Source organism: Myotis yumanensis, unplaced genomic scaffold (genome assembly GCF_028538775.1).
Source record: "Myotis yumanensis isolate MYYU_CA2020_CCGP unplaced genomic scaffold, mMyoYum1.0.hap1 SCAF_3, whole genome shotgun sequence".
NCBI lineage: Eukaryota > Metazoa > Chordata > Mammalia > Chiroptera > Vespertilionidae > Myotis > Myotis yumanensis.
The window spans coordinates 85106968-85120235 of NW_027223754.1; the positions used below are offsets into that span (position 1 = coordinate 85106968).

Genomic DNA, 13268 nt, shown 5'->3' on the forward strand with positions numbered 1-13268 from the left:
TGTTGTTGTTAAACGGTGAGCAAACTAACTTACTAGAATTCAAAGATAAGAGCTGCATGAGCATGCCACGAATGGACAAAGGGGTATTCCCATAGAACCAGTGCTTTCCCCCATCCCATCTCCATTTGATATCCCCACTGACCATTTAGTTTTTTAAAATGAAAATGCTTGTGCACATAGAGTACTTAATGTACAATAAAGGAAAGGGGAAGGAGGAAATGAAAGAATAGAGAAAGCTATACTGTCTGGGCTTGTGAAGCCAAATGGCAGTTTTCTAACTGGGAATTCTTGGTCTGGAGGAACAGAGTTCTGGGTAAGTAGCAGGTTCCCCTTTTAGTAGACACCTGCTGTCTGCTGCCGGAACTCACCAGCGGGATCTTCGCCTCATTTCCAGCTGCGCAGGTGTGTCTGTGTCAGTGATTGGCTGCCCGTCAAATCAGAATCTGACCTGCCTCATGGACAGACCCTGCCCTTCACAATAGGCTTTCATTAGTTTGCTAAGAGCTGCATGCCTCTCCATCTTCAGCTGCACCAGGAACCATCCTGCCCGCCGCCTTCAAATTAATATGATTGTTGTTCTCAGTCTTGACCCCTTCCTTGGGCTTTTCCTAGGCGAGCACTCAGTCTCCTCGGCTGCCACTTCACAACAGAGGTTCCAGGTCCCAACCACACAAGCACACAAGCAGCACCAGGGGTGGCAGAAGAAGGCGGTGGCCGCAGTGGGAAAGGGGGAGAGCATGTGCTCCCTCCCCCACCCTGTGTGCCTGATCCTACAGGTTCTGGACTTATTAACATCCATAACCACAGGAGCTAATTCTTTAAAATAAATATTTCAATATATAGTGTTGAAATTTCCATCTAAAAATTAGTCCCAAGCCTATGCTACTATATATGTTCTACCTATATTTGACATAAAACAATACTTTCGTAGATTAGCATTGCATTTTAAGCCTGCTACATTTTTTTTCATTTGACCTTGGAGTTTATTTTTAATGGGCTTGGATTTGTATAAAATAATGCTACCCAAATCCTCCACTAGCGAAAGATGTTGATGAGTAATCATAACATCAATTACATCTGCCTAGTGAAGTCCATTATGTTTATGTATTCAGCATGCCTAGCTTAGAAGGTCAATTTTCCAAAGGCTTGGAAAATTACAGCGAAAGTGAGATGCAGGATCCAGTTTACATTTTGGATTATAAAACTAACAATAGTTCTTTTCCTTTAATAGTGTAGTTCCTTGTTTTATGCTAGAAAATAATCTCAACAATTTCCTTCCATGGTTGTTCAGCTGTTATTATGAATGGATTTATCTTCCGTGTCACTGTGTTTCTGATCCTGCTCTTAGGAGGAACAGATTTCCCTGTATAATATTTCAAGCCACTTGTGTTAATTAATGATGTAAATAACTTTCACATTAGTCAGTTTTGAAGCGAAGCATGCTTTAGAGAGACCATTACTTTCCCAGAGGAATAAAAACAATTATTTTCAAATTGCTTACAAGTTATTAGAAGCAAACCCTTTAAAACAGCAAAACAGAGCAACCAGAATTACTCTACTTTTATGTGAAGAAAAAAGTCAAATGCATCATATGATTGTAAAGAAAAAGAAGAGAGTAAAACCTTCAAAAACTTTTTGAACTCTCTCCAAATTATATGTACATTACAATGCAGTTATTTCTGACTTAGCATTTGCTATAACATAAATTACCAGACATCTCATACTGAAAACTGTTTTTTTTAAAATTCCAATGATCAGTTTTAAGAGTTTGTTTGCTGCACTCTAAACTAACAGTTTAAAACAAAATTTGTTGGGAAGGTTATGGCAATATTTTTTAACACCAGTCCATCAAGGTCAATCTTGGATTTTAAAAATCTGAATTATTTTGGCATATTTTGTTTCTAATTTGAAATCTGTGCTGTTCTGACCAATTTTTTCTAAGAGTTTAGTTGGAGGTATTTGGATTATGTATGTCTATGTAGAGAATTCAGTGGAGACATGGTGTGTGTTTTTGTAAAGTACATTTTTACAGAGCAGAAAATAGCCACATAATTTCAAATTAACAGTCAATGTTATAGGAAGGCAGTTACCACATCATCCATCCAACTTTCCTGATCTCATTATTCTCTCTCTTATCTGTCAATCAGTTTGCTCATTCTTACCTGTTAATTAATTTTCTTCAATGTGTACAAAGCCTTCCTTCAGCCAAAACATGAGCAGTCTATAAGATTAATGTCTACATCATCATTTGATTTCCTTTTTACCCTAGACGGATTATCTTTACTCTAAGCATTAACATTAGTACTTGAGACTCACCTTGGCCAGTTTGGCTCAGGGGATAAAACATTGGCCCATGCACTGAAAGGTGCCGGGTTTGATTCCGGTCAAGGGCACATACCTCAGTTGCAGGCCTGATTCTGGCCCCCGTGTGTGGGAGGCAACCAATTGATGTTTCCCTCTGTGTGTCTCTCCCTCTCTCTTCCACTCTCTAAAAATCCATGGAAAAAATGGATTTTTCCATTGTGAGGATTAACAAAAGATTAAAAAATACTTAGACTCAAGCAATTTCTGTAGTGGCAGCTTCCTCACTTTAATGCGGGGTGATTGGTATCCTGGTTACTCATAAATTCTAGCTATTATGTTTTAGATATCATGCCACACACATTATTATGAGCTTTTAAATCTTAACCTAAAGTGTAAAATAATTTTGTATTAAGAATGAGAATTGTGACACCATTTAATAGATGGAAAAACTGAAATTTGATCTGGAATTTGATGAACATCTGAGTTCTTTATAGAGTCAGCTATTTTGCAGACAGCTTGCAAAAGAATAAATAAAATAACACATGAGTTTCATTAACACTAATGAAAGTTTCTGAATATCAGTAAAAAATGAAGTCAATGATATTAGTATTAAGAATTCTATTAACTCATCAATGGGACTTTTCCAAACCATCATGGGTGGCCAAAATGACAGTGCATGCAAAGCCAAATGCCACCCTGGAATGCCCCCACAGAGCAGAGAAAGGAAATTCAAAGTTTAATTAAAAAGAGCTCTTCAAGAGTTAGAAGATCAGCCCTACCATTTAATTAAATTGTAGACATTTTGGGGAGCTGAATATTTAAGTGACAGATCTGATTTTTCAGATACCCTTTGTCTGATCTTGGTCTCTCCCCACAAAGTCCAAAACAAAGCAGATAGTGGATGTCTTTCTTCTACCCAAGGAGACTACTCAGTGTTCTACAGTGCCATTTGCTATTCCTTTTCCAGGCCTTGAGGAGTGGAAATGGGTTGGCATTTCCTCTCCATTCTCCTAAATGGGACTTCTGGGTAGACCTTTCATATATTTGGGAATGGCACCAAGATATGGAAAGGGGTCTCTTTTCTGCATCCAGCATGGAAAGAGGGTGGTCTGGTTATTTGAGTAGAGGCGGCTAGGGATTTGAGAAATATGAAAGAATATGAAAGAAAGAGACAAGACACAAAGATGGAAGGAAAAAGCTGGGACCGGGTGGGATCGCTGTCCTCTTCTGAGGGAGAGACAGAGACAGGGACAGGGACCCAGCACCGGAACCGCGTGTTTGACTTATACCCCAAATATCAGGAAGTTCTGTCAGGTCTTGGAGGGCCAAGTCCTACTCATTCCTGGTGCTTGGCTGGATTTACATAATAAAACCCACTCCCTGACACCTGAGCAAAGATGAGAGTCAAGCTGAGAACATTTCTGCCTTTTTGGTAAGATGTGTTTCCAGGACTTGGCTCTGCTTGTCGCACTGAATTCAGCTGACAATTATTAGAGAAAATGCCCATCTGCCTTCCCAGGAGCCCTCTACACCAAGATCCAACTTTAGAAAGATGACAGGAGTCAGCCTATGCCCAAGTGGAGCCTGAATGTTTTTGGAGATTCAGAAAGAAGGATGATGGTGGCATCTGCAAATCTTTGCTCTTAATATGTTTCCATTCCTACCATCACTACACTGAGACAAGCAGACTCTGAAAAGTAAGATTTCCCTCTGAATTTTTCTGCCTGAGGATTCTTTCTGCCCTCTGAGAGCAAGAATACCGCCATGTTTGGTGATGACTTTCCTATGATCTTGATTCTTCACATCTGCTCTTCCCTAGGCAGGTGGGGGAAGGGAAGCAGGGTTCACAATTGGTTATCTTCAGTCTCATCCTTTTCATCAATTGATCCCTCTGGAATGAAATGTACTCAGTGGGTCTGAAACCTCATGCTTTTTTATTATATTGTTCTTTACTGAACAATCCCCAAATTCTTTTCATTGAAACAATCGTCCTCATAGTCAGGACTGTCCATGGATGTAAGTGGAGAAGGTTTAAGGCTACTAAAGCTCTCAACTACCTGAAGTAACATACTGCCATCAGCCTGCCCCAAAATTTATATACTATCAATACTGGGAAAAAAAACAACCCTTTGGAATAAAGAAAGACAAAATTCCTCAGGTTAAAATGCAAATATGTGACTGGGAAGAGGAAATATATATTAGCCCAGTTAACACCCACTGACATTTTACCAAGGTTTGATCCCTCATATTAGACTGTGGTATAGTTGAGTGAGAAGAGCTTTAGAGCTCACCTAGTCTGTGAGTTTTCCAAAGTGGAAGGTTAGACTGCATTTAAGTGACCTGCTCCAGGTTTGTAGTGGCAGAGCCAAAGCCCAAGTCATTGCCTCCTAGTCCAGAGATCTTCCCATATCTGTGTCTTATGACTTGGGAAAGTTCAGTGCAGCTGGAGGAGGCTGGGATCTGGTACCAGCTGTACAACAGGGAAGGGGGGACAGGGGGAACACACTGAGTTACATTCAATGGGAGGCATGAGAAACAAGGTCAGAGCTCTCATTTCTATCTAGTAAGCACTGGAATTGTTCCCACAACTCCCACAGGCTCTGTGCCTATTGGTGAGGGATGTAGGGACAAGGAGTTGGTACATTTCTAAGGCACAGCCCTCAGGGAATAGGAAATAGAATCCTAACTATATATTGGGGGATGAGTTTTGGGAAAGGTGGTCAGCATGTGGGACCCTTGGAGAAGTAAGACTCAGGAGATCCATATGAGACCTGACAAAGTAAAGCTAAAAGTGCCTAAAAAACAGAGAAAGATAAGTACACATGATCTCACTCATATGTGGAATCTAATGAACAAAATAAACTGATGAACAAAATAGATCCAGAGACATAGAAGCATGGAACAGATGAATGAATTTCAGAGGGAAGTTGGGGTAGGTGGAGAGTGATTAACCGGGGAACTTATATGCATATATGCACAGCCCATGGACACAGACAATAGAGTGTTAAAGGCCTGGGAGCGGCGGGTGCGAGGTGGAGGGGGTCAATAGGAAAAGAAAAACCATAAACAAAGGGGACATCTGTAATACTTTCAACAATAAACATTAATTTTAAAAATAAAATAAATGAAAGTGCCTAAAAAAGACCCTGAAGCAGCTAACAGCTAATTGTTCTCCCACATTTTTGTCTAGAACAGAGCCTGTAAGAGTCATATACTAAAGACTCAGACCTGTTATCTCAGGGTCCCAATAAGAGCCATACTGAATACAGAACTGGGTAAAGTCCCACCCTGATGTTTAACACCTTGATATTGTAAAGCAAATTCTGGTCCATTTTCCCTCTTTGGATATGTGAGATTTTTCACAATCTTCCTGTAAAATAGGTCAACAGTGTGTATTTTAATTTATAGACAGAAAAAAAAAGAAAGAGCAAAAGTGGTCAAACAACTTGCCAAGAACATAAAAGGCTTAAAGGCCAACCACAGTCTACCTATCACAAATATCAATTCCTTAAATCTAGGACCCAGTCCATGGCTAAATCATAGCTTCAGGTGGAGTTCTAGAAGTCGTGGCTACTACTCTGTTCCCCTATTATTGTCTGTGTTCTGAAAATATTTTGTCACATTGTGCTAAGGCATCCTATCTAATAAAGAGGGAATATGCTAATTGACCCTCACACTGTCTCAAATATGGCGGTGCCCACAGCCAATAAGGAGGGAATATGCTAATTGACTGCCACACCCTCAAAGATGGAGGCACCCACAGCCACAAGATGGTGGCACACAGTCCCCTCAGCCCAGCCAGAGTGGCAGGTGCATGGCAAGGTCGCGCGCTTGCCTCCAGAGTCCTCCATCCCCCTCAGCCCCCCAGCCACCCAGGGCCGGCCTGAGGCACAGGCAAGCCTCGGAAGGCTGCTGCCCAGCCAACACCCAAGGTGCAGGCAAGCCTCAGATGGCAGCTGCCCAGCCACCCAGGGTCGCCTGAGGCTCAGGTAACCAGGGCCGGCCGAGGCTTGCGCTGCCGGCAGTGGCAGCAGCAGAGGTGTAATGGGGCATCACCTTCCCCTGATCGCCGGGTTGCCTCCTGCCCCTGAGGGCTCCTGGACTGTGAGAGGGGGCAGGCCGGGCTGAGGGACCCCCCCGCCAGTGCATGAATTTTCATGCACCAGGCCTCTAGTGTTTTATAATTCAAATGACTTCTTTCTTTCTCAATATGTCTTTAAATATCCATGCTATCTTTCCATTTCACTAGCTGCTGATTTTTTATCAGCTTTGCCAGCTCCTTCCTTCTCTTCCAGACCTCTAAATATTGCCTTCCAGAGCACTGGATATATTCTCTCCCTAGGTGATCTCCTTCTGTCTCATATATCTCCTATAGAGCTTGGACCCCAAACTTTAGTTCTCCAGCCCTTATCCCCTTTCCAAGCTCCATACTCAGACCCAGCTCTTTACTCACTTGCTCCATGTGGATGGCTAGTGGGCATTTCAAATTTCACATGTTCAAAAAAGAACTCCGGGTTCTATAACCACTTTTTCCCCTCCCAAACCAGTCTTCTCTACCTTAATAAGTGGTGCCACTATTCACCCACTTGCTATGTCTTTGTCTTTGTCTTCACACATCCACATCTAGTCTGTCAGCAAGTTGTGTCAGCTCTACCTTCAAAATACACTCATAACTGTGACCTCTATCACCACCTCCACCTCTACCACCATCTTTCAACTGGACTGGCCTTCTTATAGTTTCCAGGATATCACTCTTAACCTTAACAATCTTTTCCCCATACAGCAGCCAGGGTGACCTGGCTTAAATCGGATCATATTGCCTCCCTGTTCAAAAGCCTCCAATAACTTCCCATTGTCCTTAATGTAAACCCCCAACTCTCTAGCATGGCCTATCCAACCTGGAATACCTGGCCCAACCTACCCTGCAAAGGTCATTGACTAAATTGCTACTACTTCACTCTAGTCATTCTGCCTTCTTGCTTTTCTCTAACACTTGCTTTTCTCTAATCTTTTCTATACCATGGATCCCTTCAACAGTTTGGTATAGCCTATGGATCGCCTTTCAGAAGAAAAGGGTTTTGTTGTTGTTGTTGTTTGTTTTTAGTTCAAGAATACACAACACATTTATTTACTTTTTCTGAATTCCCAGCAAGTGCAGACAAACATTTTTTTAAAAAAATATATACTTTATTGATTTTTTACAGAGAGGAGGGGAGAGGGAAAGAGAGTTAGAAACATCAATGAGAGAAAAACATCAGTCAGCCACCTCCTGTACACTCCCCACTGGGAATGTGCCCGCAACCAAGGTACATGCCCTTGACTGGAATCGAACCCGGGACCCTTCAGTCCACAGGCTGACGCTCTATCCACTGAGCCAAACCGGTCAGGGCCAGACAGACATTTTTATCAATCTGTCTTCCCCAGGTACATGGAAATCTAATGAAGTTTCCTCAGAAGAAAGTTTTTAAATGCATAATATAAAATACATAAGATTACAAAGGATACAATGACATTAAAATATTAAAATATTAAAAAATATTTTAAAAATCAAAATCAATAAAAATATATTTAAAAAAAAAAAAAAAAGAGCGTCGGCCTGCGGACAGAAAGGTCCCAGGTTCGATTCCGGTCAAGGGCATGTACCTGGGTTGCGGGCACATCCCCGGTGGGAGATGTGCAGGAGGCGGCTGATCGATGTTTCTCTCTCATTGATGTTTCTAACTCTCTATCTCTCTCCCTTCCTCTCTGTAAAAAATCAATAAAAATATATTTAAAAAAAAAGAATATTAAAAATCAAATTTGTGATATGGTAAAATATGAGCTTCTTCATCAACAGCTCTCATAACTATCATAAATTTGAATGCTCTTCCTCCAGATCGCTGTGTAGCTCACTCTCATTTCACTCAAGCTTCTGTCCAAAGGTTGCTTTCTCAGAGAGTCCTCCCCTCACTTCCCTAGGTAAAAGAGCAGCCCACCCAACCACCACATTCCTTCCTTTGTTCTGCTTCACCTCCCCACCTTACTGACTATTCTTTGAAGTCATGCTGCTTATGTGTTTATGTACTTGTTTACTGGCTTCGTGAAGGTAGGCTCCCTTGTCTGCCTTATTCTCCAAGGTATCCCAGCATCTAGAACTGGGCCTGGTAGAAGAAAGCACGTGGCAAATACCTGTGGGATAAGTGAATGCCTATAAAGGGATGAACACAATCTGACTTTTAGACACATGAAGTATGTCTCCTGTGAAGAGGTGTTTTATTCCAAATTTTAATCAGAAGAGATGTTTCTCTAGGTTTTCAAATTTTTTTCAAAACTAGGATCTCTAACAGGGGAAATACGTTCCATTTTTTATAGTATTATAAATATGATTCATGACACAGATTGGGCATGTACCTGGATCCCTACCAGAGGATTGACTATTGGACCCTCAGAGGGCTGACAAACCTTTATCACAATGACCAATTGCTTGGTTTGACTACCTCAATTAAAGTATAACAAATTATTTCTATTAATAGCTGTTTTCTTTTAAACCTGCTCTTACTATTATGAATTTGTCTGACTTTGAAAAATAGTTATTAGAATACTAGAGGCCTGGTGCACAAAATTCATGCATGGGTAGGGTCCCTAGGCCTGGCCTGTGATCAGGGCCAATCTTCCCTGCTGCTGGCAGCCAGCCCCGCCCCCCACTGCCGCCAGTTGCCCTCTGTGTGTGGGGCGATCTGGGCCCCGGCACCACCCGTGTTCCCCACCATCCACCCCTGGTTCCGGGTTCCTTGGAGCCTGCGGGCTGGGGGCAGCTCCTGCATTAAGCATCTGCCCCCTGGTGGTCAGTGCGCATCATAGCCGACCAGTAGTTCTGCCATTTGGTCGATTTGCATATTACACTTTTATATATATAGATTAAATAAATTGGTATTATATTTCACCCCCCTAAAATAATGTTATAGAGTAAACACAATGGTTTTATCCCATTATGTGGTGGCAAATTTATTCTTTATTGCAGAGTAGTTTAATATGGACATGTTGTGTTTGAGTCACTGGGGACTTCTTAGTGAATTCATTAGTCATTAAAAATATGGGTCTTGAACTCAAGAAAGTAAACACAGCTTCAGAAATAAAAAGGTATTCTTGCACATGTAACACTGGACCAATGGTAGTGGGTGGGATTTCCCAGGTAGAACATGTAGAATAAGAGAAGGAACCAAAATCACCCTCTAAGGAGCCCGTGGAAGAGGGGGGGAAACAAAACAGAAAGGAAAACTTGGAATCAGAAGTACCACGTTGTCCAAGTATCTACTTGTTGAAGTATAAATTGACTTACTAATTGCCTTCAGTATTTAATTCCTGGCTGGTTCTTGAAGATAAGGAAGAAGAAAGAGTGAAAGGTAATACATGTCCTATGACCTTTAAAAAAAGAGAAACCAACAAAATCTGAAAACTGCTAATCATTTCTCATTCGCAAATTACTTTACAAAGGTAAACACTTAAATGGAAGAGTTGGCAAAATGTAGAGCTTGATAAAGAAATACAGAGAAAATACTAGGGCAAACCTCAAGTGAATACAGGAATAACTCTTTGAGCTAAAAAGGAAAGTTAAAAAAGACAACAACTTATTATATGCCAGCCAGTGGATGTGTCCCTGCTGTACTAAGAAATTTTGATGTTCCCAGAGTATCTGTGTTAAGTAATGAAACAAAACAGTTTTTATTCAAACAATTGCACTTTGAAAGGAAAATTAAAAGTGAAGCAGTGCCGGAGGCCTGTCCATCCTTGCTGCTTGACGCAGTCGCTGCAAGAAAGAGGCATCTGCACAGCATGTGTTTCAGTGGACCTGGCGTATGTAGCATACTGTTTTTAATATGTTTGCTCCCTTTAGCGCCATGTGTTTTAACCAAGGTCACCTCTCCGAGAAAGGTTGTTTCCCCAGGTGGGGATCTTTCCCTGAGGTTAGGGAGGGGATACAACCCCTTAATTAAGTGCCAGGCGGGTAATTAAGTTACATGGTCTTTACTCCCTGGAATGGAGATGAGAAACACCTTAACCCTTGTAATAGAAATTGACGGGATTGGAATTGGCTGGTATAAATACGGATGTAATAAGACAATAAACGTCAGATCCTCATCAGTTCCTGACCAGAACTCCGACCAGAACTTTGGCTGGAGATCCTGGCTATAGGTCCTGACTGTGCTGCTGACCAACTGAAGGCTGTCTTCGTGTCATTCCTTCTTCGCCGACTCCGTCCACACCTTTGGGGACCCCTGGACCTGCTGGGATTGGACCCCAGCAAAGCAGAAATAATGCAGTCCTGAAACAAACTGGCATCTTATTATATGAACATAAAGTAGTGAAAACATAAAAATCATTTAATTGCATTAATTGCTTTCATTAGTAATTATTGGCAAATAAATTGACAATTTTTTTAAAAGGCAAAGAATAAAAATCTAGGGTACATAATGCTTGTTTCTTGTGAAAATAAACTGATTGGGAAAAATTGTCAAACTTATCTTTTAAGCAAAACACTTCCATTTAATGGAAATCTTTCATAAGCCTCAATATATAAAACAGTTGAATCTGATTGAATCTGCTCGGGGGTTAGGGGCCCAGAGCCCTGCCCACTGAACCTCCACCCTCCCTTGCCACTCTACCATCCCCCCCCCCCTCCCGCCCCCCCGCCCCTCCGCCTCGCCATACACACACACTTCACTCTAGGTAGCACGCAAGGAATCTCTATGGAAACAGAGGTCAGTGCAGCATGGTTTGAAAACTGCTCAATTCAGGAAGAAAAGACATAGTGAGCATGAGGCCATAAGAACTTTCATTCATTTCTAACATTTGCTTAGTGACTTGATTCATCATAAATGTATCTACTTATTAACTGGAAGTGCTTTAAGCATCAGTAAAAAAAAAACCTCAGCTTGATTCCAGTTTCTTTATCGCTGCCACAAATACCATGAGCTATTTTCTGAGCTACTTTAGTTCTATCTGAGCAATGGCTACAGCCCCGGACACAGCATAATGGTGGGGAAGGGTCAGGGAGGAGAGGGAATTTGGTGGACATTTTTCTACTGATTTTCTAGAGCAGCCAGGGTAGGAGGTAAAGGAGGCTTAAGCTTTAGGACCCCATCCCCACTTGTATGGAACCTTCCCGTAACCCCAATTAATGAGTGTCACCAATCCCAAGAGTATTAAAGATTAGTTACTATGCAAACTTGAACTGTCCTGAAATCTTACAGCTTATATATGACAGAAATGTGTTAGAGGTTCTCCAAATCCTAAAAGTTTACATGAGATGACCAATTAATGTGAGACCAAAAGAAACTTTTCTAACTATCAATAAATTTTTTTCCATCAATCATGCTAAGGGAAAGATTGAATTATCTATTATCACTGTAGAAAATTACAGTAAAAAATCATGGTACTATAAAGAAGCAATTAAAAATATGCAGCTGCCTGGCCAGTGTGGCTCAGTGGCTGAGCGTCGACCTATAAACCAGGTCACAATTCGATTCCTGGTCAGGGCACAAGCCTGGGTTTCAGGCTCAATCCCCAGTGAGGGGCATACAGGAGGCAGCCGATCAATGATTCTCTCTCATCACTGATGTTTCTCTCTCTCTCTCCCTTCCTCTCTGAAATCAATAAAAATATACATATATTCAAAAATATATAATTTTTAGAGTGCTTTCATTATTGCTCAGATTTTTAAACTTTAAAATTTGTTGTGATTCCTTTTCTCATTCTAAACTAATATTTATTTTTGTACTGACTTTATATTTGGCATTTTATATTCTTTTTACTAAAGATGGTACCAAAAATTATATAAGCTTTAGGCCCCACAAAGCTTGGGTCTGCACCTGTCTACCAGTGGAACAGGTTGGGGAAAGCTACCAGGATGGAAAATCAAGGGATAGAGAGTAAGAGTCTTACTTTAGCTGGCACTCATAACAAAGGTCAGATCACAATCCCACCTCACAAGCCAACTGGACTCTTCAGCACCCAATTATCATGATGTAGAAGAAGGAAATTATTAGTATAATAGGGATCCACCTTGCATCTAGCTGGGGTTCAACTGTCAGCTGCTGGGATGGGCCTAGAAGATATTTATCCAAGTGAAAAACTGAGAAGCCTTCTGGAAAAAACTCATTTTAAGGGAAGCAGGAGCTTGCATGCACCTTGTCATCAAAGTTCTGAATATAGCAGAGTGTTTGCCACTAGCTTTTGTCTTATGGACAACACATTCACACTTAATCACTCACTATTCACACAAGGCTCTCGTGTGAGTCCTTTACAGAGAAGATCTGTCAGCCTCTGGGGAAGCAGCTTCCAGTACAACTGTAAGGTGAGGGAGACCCTGTCTGAGAGGGGGCAGAGCCAGGGCAACTGTAGCACCCTGAGCGCACCACTGCTTCCCAGTCTGTGGCACAGACAGCAGCACCTGCAGGAGGAAATTTGTCCATGAGGACATGGAGACTTCAGAAATATCAGGAGACAGATTGTAGAGGACAAGAGGTCCTGGCTTAGCTGGTTTGGGCATGGACTAGTGAAATTCGGTGTATTACTCAAAATGTGGTCCAGCTTCAGGTAGGTGAGGCATGGGGAAACTAGGGTTGTTTGTAATGGCAGGGTGGACAGTTGGGGGGTCTTCAGGGGTAACATAGTCAAGGGTACCTGGGTGTTCCCTGACACAGATTTGCTGTGTTACCTTAGGCTTTGGTGTCAGGTGGATGGTCTCTAGGGTGTCTGATGGCTCTAAAAGTCTATGGTTCTAAATGAAAATCTTCATGGACCTTCTAGGGTAACATCAAGAAATTAGAAGAGATTGTCTTTTTTTAAAGGGGGTGTGGGATGCATGTTAAAGAAAGGCAAGAACAAAGTGCTAACACAGTTGCCTCCCGAAAAATTTTGTTAGTTTCAATAAAGAGCAAATAAATATCATCAATATGGACCTGAAGTATCTCTCACATGTTCAC

At 41.6% G+C, this 13268-nt stretch overlaps 1 pseudogene; it reads right to left on the minus strand.

Moving 5' to 3' along the window:
- Positions 1-333: 333 nt before the first annotated feature.
- Positions 334-1717, minus strand: LOC139006228 (small ubiquitin-related modifier 2 pseudogene; annotated as a pseudogene).
- Positions 1718-13268: the final 11551 nt, after the last annotated feature.